Below are 9837 nucleotides of genomic sequence, written 5' to 3'. Positions count from 1 at the left end.
AAAGTCATAATTTCACATAACTATTGAGGAATGTCACAATCCAACTTAACCATTGATGAGTGGTGCAAGGTAATAAATCCTTAACGAATACCACAATGTAGAATCAAGTTTGATGGATTTTTCAATGCAATGAAATCCTTAATGAATGTGCCAATGTTGCATCACATTTGATGCTTGCTACAATGCAACACAACCATTACCATGGCAAGACGACTATTAGAATCTAAAATGACTATTAATAACTATCACAATCCAACAACAATGCAATATGCTCATTAAGGAATGTACTAATTTAATGTAAAGTTAATGAAGAGGAATCTCATTGTTCGACATAACCATTGAAAATTGTCACAATTAAACATAATCCTCGATGAACATTGCAATATGGCACAAATCTTAATGAATGTTCCATTGTAACATCACACTAATATATTATTTTTATTATATATAATATCATATCACTAAATATATTATTATATTACATTTAATAATATTAATAATATAATATTTAGTATTATATTATTATACGTGTTGAACATAGGTTATATTGTAATTGGTTGCTAGTCAAACTTATTTGACTTCAATTACTTTGCAATTTTTTCAAAACAATTTATAAATTTTATTAAATTGAATATTTTGATAATTAAAAATCAATTTTTTTTTTTTTTTTTAAATCTAAATTCCTATTTTATAATTAGTGGATGTACAAGATGTAACTAATTTTATCTTCTTTTAAATATAATTGTCAATAATAAAAATTATTTATAGAAAAAATAAAAATAAAAATATCTCACTTTTGCCAAATGTCCTAACCATTAATTACCTTATTAATTAACCTAACAATTGAATACTTATTATTGTTACCACCTTGCCCTGCCAAATTCTAATAATCATACAAATTGCAGATTGAACATGTTGTGATAATGGTTGATTCATTAGTGTTTCAATCAATCTTGCAGTGATTCACGATAAATTTCATGTATATTCATAATTGACAGTGATAGGGGATATATTTACTATATATATCCAAAAATTATATACTTATATCTGGACTGGTCTAGTTCGATTCGATCTTGTCCCATGTTCCCTTTGTTCTCCTCCCCCACCTATCGCAAGATGGGAACTTACAGATTTATGTATGTGTTTATAAACCTCGTCACCCTAGAATATATATAGTTTAGATTTTAAGCTTTTGTGGTTGTCATTTGGAAAATTATGATTCGGATCATCCACAATATTATGGACAAGATGCACATAATACTGTGGATGATCCGAATCACAATTTTCCATATATATAATTTATTTAATTTCATGTCTTTTATGATATAAAAATCCCTAATATCCCATTGTTATCTTCCCCCCCAAAGGATTTCAGAAATACAACCTCGTCTCATGTCACACAACCTTTTTAATAGACATTTGTTTGTGGATATATACAAATTTAAAAAATATTAATAATGATTAGGATTATTAAGATATTTTGGTTTCTCACATTTATAAATTTGAATTATTGCTTTATTATATATGTCGAAAGACAGTTGATAGTGTAATTAGTGTGTCAAACTAAATGTCTAACTTTCAATTAATTTGCAATTTTTTCAAAACAATTTATAAAGTTTATTAAAGGTTTTATATACGACAATTATAATTAATATAACAATATAATAATAAATATATACGGTATTCTTTAAATTTAAAACAACTTTTAGTAATAATTGAATTAGCAATAATAATTTTTATAATTAAGAAAAAACTCTATAAATACACTTTGCTATAATTTTATATAATAATTCAAAAAAATTCACATAATTAACAATTATTTTCCCATGTAGGTCACTATTTGTTTGTTTGTTTGTTAGGTATTGTGAGTCTTGAGATGATTGGAAAGTTTATCCCGTAACTTGAGTAACCATAATCCAGGGGCTTCTAAGCCTTCAAAATCACTAATGATCACAACTAGTTTGGGCCACATCAACCCTTAACATGGATGAATTTTTACCCATGGGGTTTCGAACTGGTAACCTTTTCATGACAAAGTTCCTTAACAAAACACCGTGCCACTATTTATTCTATGCCCATGAGCATTTAAGCGACTATTTTTTTTGTCAAATTGTCTCAGTTTTCCAAAGATTACTTTAGGCTTAACCTGTGGCTTGAGAAACTGCGACCCAAGGGCATCTAACCTGTCAAAATCACTCAAGGATCACACCCGTCTTAAGCCAGACCAACCCTTAACATGGCTACATTTTTTCCCACAGAGTTTCAAACTAGTGACTTTCACATCACAGACTCACTTAACAGTACACCCCATCATTGTCTATTTTATGCCTCATGGGCATGTGAGGGACCATTTTAGTTAATTGAATGTTCCACATTTTTTTGATATAGTAACTCTATATTATACTACCCTCTAATTATTCTCATGGGGATTATTTTGATATCAATTACTTTTTGCATAAACGATAGGTACTAAGCAACAACATTGCATATTGCACTTGATATGTTATGTTTAGTAATAATGTTATATTATATTTAATAATAATATATTATATTTAATAATAATATATTATATTTATTTATATAATAATATTATTGTCTTATTATATGTAATATTATGATACTAATAATATTTGAATTAATATTTATTATGTTATGTTCATATTATTAAATAAATTTATATCATTACGTTTATTCTTAAATTAATATATAAATAAGTTTTCATATGTCTATTGTTTTTATTGTTTTTTGGGTAAACAACAACAATTATATTAGTAATATTAATCTATTTAAATATGAGGATGGAGTTTTTTGATGTAATGTAAAGTGTCAAAATAATTTAAAAAAAAAAAATCGAGTTCACATATTAACAAGTGTGGTTTGAGGTTGGGTGATAACATGAAGTGCATTAGAATAAGGATAATAAGTTTATGGGTACATCGGGCTCTCATTTAATGGAAAGAGGATGAAATTGACGTGTTAAGGAAGCAATGGGAAGAACTCCAAGTAGCTCTATGACTTTCTTTGCAAGTAGCCAGAGGAACATCTTCAATGACCCATATTTTTTATTCCCCTTTTGAATTGGATGTTAATGTCTTTGAGGAAAGTCAAGAAAAATAAAATGCCTTTTTAAGACTAAATATATCATATTTAGGTCTAGACTCAAAATCCAACAAAGTTATTTTGCAAAATTTTTATAATAATTTTTTTAATAACTCTATGTGTATTTGACAAAATATATAGGTCAACCTATATCTAACACATGCTATATGAAATATCAAAACTAAATAAAGTAAATATACATTTATTGAAATATATATATATATATATATAAAATATTAAAAAATATAACCTCTCTGATTATGATCTTATACATTTCTTTAATATCATTTATTATAAAAATACTTTTTTAATTTAAAAGAAAATTGAAAAAAAAAAATATTTATCAAAATACTTTTAATAAAAAAATATAATTTTGTTTTCATATAAAAAAACATATATCTTTATATTTTATATAAAAAACACAATTACATGATAAACAATGGCTCAGTCATACTCAAAATTGTTGCCTTATGAACTAATCCCCAAAACCATCCAGAGTAACACAAAAATTATAAATTTAAGTAATATATGAAATTATATCTTTCTGACTATATTGTTAATTTGTTTGACTATTTTTAATTTAAAAAAATCAAAATCAAATCATTATATATATAGATAGATATATATGATATTTTGAAGAATCTAATAGACTTTCATACATTTTTTGGGTGGGAAGAATCCAGCAGACTTTCATGAATTATGATGGATACACGCTAGTTTTGAGAGGGATATAAGCAAAAGCACAGTGCAGTTTCTCATGCCTTCAACCCCAAACACTACTCGTGACTCGTGGTATTGTGTGAAGATTGAAGAGCATAATCGGGATCTACTTTATTCAGTGATGTGGAAAATCCCGTCCGATGAAGAGAAAAGTTGGAGTGTAAGTTGATAAGTGACTCGCATCTTATTCTTAAACTATTGCCCTGAAGTGCAAAACACTCTACGTCTTTTATTTGTCGTTTACATACACAACACCTCCTAAAGTATATTACAGTTGTCGTCGGGAGATCTTATGAAGCATGGCATTCCCTGAATGCAGTTACGTACGTGAGAAGGATCCTTACTCCAAGATTACATTCATAGATCAACATGATAGCTATCCTCTATCACCTCCTCGAATCGAATGTGTTACTAAATTCTGTAATTCCTCGGAGAACGATAATTATCACCTCCTCGAATCTAATGTGTTACTAAATTGTGTAATTCCTCTGAGAACGATAATTATCAGTGCTGTACAGAACACTCGAAAGTGAGCCAAGCATGCACGTGAAAAGTGAGAGCCAAGCCAAGAATATAAAAAAAAGGCGGTTGCGGATAAAGATAGCATATCCATCATTTAATTGTAATGGATTTTCCTCGGATTGATTCCTTCAATAGATTGATGTCACTTTTATAAAAATGCTGTCGATCGTGAATATCGGCCCCACCCACATAATGTCCAGTCACCCGTTGTGTATATAAAGCTATCCCATAGAACATGTCAAAGGAAAGGTACGAATTAAAAAGCCAGAATTGCATGGTTGGCTGAGGGGAATTCAAGATCTCTGGAATCTACTGACGTAGCAGAAGAGAATATAACCAAATTGTGGATGAACTATCAAAAAATGGACTACAGGATCCAATGGGTGAAGCGCAGATGAACATTCATATGGAGGACACGCGGATTGACTCTGTTCAATATACAATTCCAGGGTAAAGTCTATATATGTGTTTTGTTTTTTGTATAACTGTTTTTTTTGTTATGCAATAGGAAGAATATGGTGGTGTCTACAATACACTGCTTTCTCTATAAAATGGCTTGATATGGTTTTCTTTTCCAGCACGCTATTTGAAAAAACCCTGTTTCAGATATCTCCTTATATTAGATTATATATTTCCATATAGTAATTATCGGTTTTCCCTTCAAAAATGTTAACTCTATGTTCTGAGCATTTTTATAGGCGGATTTCAGTTTATTTCTTTTCACATTGGAACAACAGAATTATCGCCTGTTTGTTTTTATTGGAATATCATGTACTCGATACATAATGACTAATATATAGCTTTTTTCATGCTTAAAAAAAAAAGCTATCCCATAGAACAGCTAACCTGTGTTACAAGGTTCGTGGAATTTCAATTTTGAGGTTAGAATTTTGGTAAACCTTAAATTTTTTTTGAGGTTTAGTTTGACTAAATCCATAAATCAAACTCATAACTTTATGTCACAACTCAACCTTATAAATTATCTTTGCAATAGCATTTTTAATGTTTAATGATGCTGATTTCTTACTATTTTAGCTTATAATTCATTATATATATATATATATATATATGAACTTAATAGAGAACCTCATAAAAAACTGGAAGTCAAACCGAACCTAATCATTGTCCAACATGAACTCCAACACAAACCATGTGACATTGCCACCAACCAGCCAACCATAGGATAGGATAGTTAGTTGAGCACTAACAAAAAAGTATTCTAAGTTAATGAAAAATTAATAATGGTCAATAGGAATATTGAATTTTATAATTTGCTTTGCACGCACTAATAAATTGAGATGCGAAATGAATAAATTAATCAATTTTATAATTTGCTTTGCATGCACTAATAAATTGAGATGTGAAGTGAATAAATTAATTGATTTCTCAAGTACAAAAACTTACATAAATTTTAGTAAGTAGTAACCATAAAAATCTACACATTTATAATTTTACTAAACATAATTAATGATATGAGGTAATTGATAAATATATATATTTACATTTTATTATTTTTTATTTTTTATAATAAAAAAATTGCTTACATATAGTGATAAGTAATTGATGATAAATATATTATTTACATAAGCATAGAGTTATTAGAATAACAACTTTCGGATGAAAATGAAAAAGACTGGATGACTTCTTATTATTATTAAAAAATATGGATCAAAGATTATTTTATAAATAACTAAACCATTTCTTTAAAAAATTAAGAATGGTTAAATGAAATAAAAATTATTAACTAATATATCTACTATTTAAATCTATTTTTTCATATAATACTATTTAAATTTATTTATCCCTAACATAATTTATAGCTTTAAATTTATTTATTTATATAATATTATTTATTATTTCATAATTTGTAAAATAATTTAATAATATTAATGTAAAAAATTAAATATAAATATAAAAATACAAAGTAATTAATATTTGATATTCATTTAAAAGATAATAAGGAAATATGTGAACATCTTTTATTTATAATTATTTGATAAAAAGTTTAAATAAAATAAACTAGCATTTGCACCACATGTTGCAAAGGAAACGCCGTAAGGCAATGGCATAAGTTTTCAGCACCTCTTCCTCTAGAATATAGGTATTCTGCAGAGTTTGCCAAATTTCTTCTCCCACAGAGATACAATTTCATTAATGGAGTAGGCTTTGGCAGAAAGCCTCAAATACAGGATATCATAAGTCTAAAAATGCAAAGGGAAGAAGGAAAAATATTGCAAATCCTTACCTGCAATTTTTTTCAACACCTCTTTCTCTGGTATATAGTTCTTCTCCAAAGTCTTGCTAATTTTCTTCTCCCACAGATCTATATGCTCATTAGTGGAGTAGGTGTTGGCAAGAAGCCTCAAATTCAGATCTTGTTTAGAGTTATAGGGTCATCCACTACCTTGATGATATATGTCCCATATCATCCTTCTTTACAAAAACGACTGCATATCTAATGTAGGATAGTACATTAACAACTGATCAAAGAGTACACGATCAAATGCTAGTCATAGAACACAAACATTTTTTACCAGAGAGAAGACTTTAAACGCCTTTAGCATTTCCATCTCCACATATGGCAACTTTATCCCTTGCACTCGCAATGAGGTTTGAATACCCCAAATTTAGAAAACATAGCCCCAAAAGATAGTTGCTAGAGACGTGTAAGGGATGCCTTCTATCTCAGTGTCTTTGAGAATTTGAGAATTTTCGCTTTGGTAGAAAACATGGTCTTTATAGGCTCCACCACATGGGTTTAATCAACATAATCCCTGAACTCAAATGGAAAAAACCTCTGTAAACTTCATCACTAATGATTATGAAAAAATTTGGAATTCCCATCTACTTCTAATATATATACAAAATTCTCAAACCTCATCAACAATGCTATATACCTTGATGGTTCCAACCCCCTTAATGGCCTCAATAATATTCAACTGATCCATCTTCCATGGTCCCTTTACAGCCGGGATAACGGGATAACTATGTCAACTTTCCTGATTACCTCCACCAAACTTGCCTAAATCTCTAAAGATCCCTGCAAATAGGTGATCATAAACTATGTCATGCATCTGGGCATATCCAAAAACAATAAGGCCCTATATGAAAACCTACTGCAATTTTCTGTCTGAAATACAAGATTCTCTGGAACACAAGATGGCAAGCACATTTCATTTCTTTTAGGATGAAGAATGACAAAAATCTATGATAGAACCCCTACATTGTTGAATCCAAATATAGAACACATAAATGCAGAGTGGAATCCCTCTGTTGGGAGAAAACAAACATGTTAGAATGTTTACTCATAATGAATCACAAAAAATAAAAGCCAAAATATGCATAGCAATAGGGAAAAATGTAGTAAACTATTACGTCCTTCTCAGTTATCACAAACCACTTGGACAGATGACCTATTGGGATACCCACGAGAAAAAAGAAGTAATGAATCAATAGATTAAGCTTAGTGTTCACAATCTAGTGACATGGAAAAATGAAATTGATTTCCCAATGGAAAAAATCAAAACAGATACAAAATGTGCTCATCATCTCTGATGAATATGAAATTAGCAAGCATCCATGGGACAAAACCCAAAGGAGCAAGAATTTATCTCGACTGTAGAGTAAAGATCAACTAAACATAACACTAGAATCTCTCATCAAATTTACAATACTTTGGATGACTATTTGAATTTGAAATCTGATATACTTCAGATTGTAGCAGAGGCTTCTCATAGCAAACTATATCGTCCACGCCCAATTGGATGCCTAAAGAGATGTTCGAACACCAAACACCGAATTTTCTTAATGTGATTAGACATCTCCAGAATTATGCTCATCTATGGCGATGGTTGCTTTACCAAATTGTTTGGAGGTTTCATCAGATCAGGACGCCTTAAATTTAAGGTCTCGTCTAATGTGAATAGATAAAATGTTTCATTGTACACATATATAATGGAAGCAAATAGATGCATAAATCTCTTCAGATCTTCATTAAGTCTGGAAATGTCAGGGGAACAAGGAAAAATATTCCAGGTTAACCTACAATTTTTTTCAACACCTCTTCCTCTAGAATATAGGTATTCTACAGAGTTTGCCAAATTTCTTCTCCCACAGAGATACAATTTCGTTAATGGAGTAGGCTTTGGCAGAAAGCCCCAAATACAAGATATCATAAGTCTAAAAATGCAAAGGGAAGAAGGAAAAATATTGCAAATCTTCACCTGTAATTTTTTTCAACACATCTTTCTCTGGTATATAGTTCTTCTCCAAAGTCTTGCTAATTTGTAGGATAGTACATTAACAACTGATCAAAGAGTACACGATCAAATGCTAGTCATAGAACGCAAACATTTTTTACCAGAGAGAAGACTTTAAATGCCTTTAGCATTTCCATCTCCAGATATGGAAACTTTATCCCTTGCACTCGTAGTGAGGTCTAAATACCCCAAATTTGGAAAAAATGGCCCCAAAGTATAGCTGTTAGAGACATGTAAGGGATGCCTTCTATCTCAGTGCCTGTAAGAATTTGAGGATTTTCGCTTTGGTAGAAAACGTGGTCTTTACAGGCTCCACCACATGGGTTTAATCAACATAATCCCTGAACTCAAATGGAAAAAACCTCTGTAAACTTCATCGCTAATGATTATGAAAAAATTTGGAATTCCCATCTACTTCTAATATATATACAAAATTATCAAACCTCATCAACAATGCTATATACCTTGATGGTTCCAACCTCCTTAATGGCCTTAATAATATTCAACTGATCCATATTCCATGGTCCCTTTACAGCCGGGATAACGGGATAACTATGTCAACTTTCCTAAATACCTCCACCAAACTTGCCTAAATCTCGAAAGATCCCTGCAAATAGGCAATCATAAACTATGTCATGCATCTAGGCATATCCAAAAACAATAATTCCCTATATGAAAACCTACTTATATGTTGTCTGCGTAATTTTGTTTTTCACCTATGGATCTGCTAGAACTAATTGTTTGACTGTCTTCCCTTTTTCATTCAGATTGATGCAATATTCAGACTCCTCCATTGATCAGAGAGAATTCTGATGTTAATTAATTTTGGGAGAAGAAACAATATTAGTTACCAGTGCGTGGGTGTGTCAAATATGATGGAAAAAATGAAAAAGAAAAAGAAGAATCCAACTCAGTCGTTTCCTCCTGATGAACAGGTAGGTTTCTCTTTCTATTTCTAAAATAAATAACACTGGGTAAGATAAATATGGAGATATCAATCTGGAATTGGCTGATTAGATTGCATTGATTGATTCCATCATAGTTTCCCTCCTTATACAAAAAAAAATTACACATCACAAAGCTGTTACACAATAAGTTTCATATCAAATTTAGTTTCATATTCACGTCAGAGTTAGAACCTGAACAAATTGCCAATGCAAGACACGTAGATTGGGACTCTAAATAAGGCACGCAATTAATTAGAGCTCGAAGCGCCCATCAAAATCTGCTATATGTT

This window comes from Pinus tabuliformis, chromosome J, assembly GCF_031772625.1.
Source record: "Pinus tabuliformis cultivar Carrire ecotype Pingquan chromosome J, CPIR1, whole genome shotgun sequence".
Taxonomy (NCBI): Eukaryota; Viridiplantae; Streptophyta; class Pinopsida; order Pinales; family Pinaceae; genus Pinus; species Pinus tabuliformis.
This window is presented reverse-complemented; position numbering follows the sequence as displayed.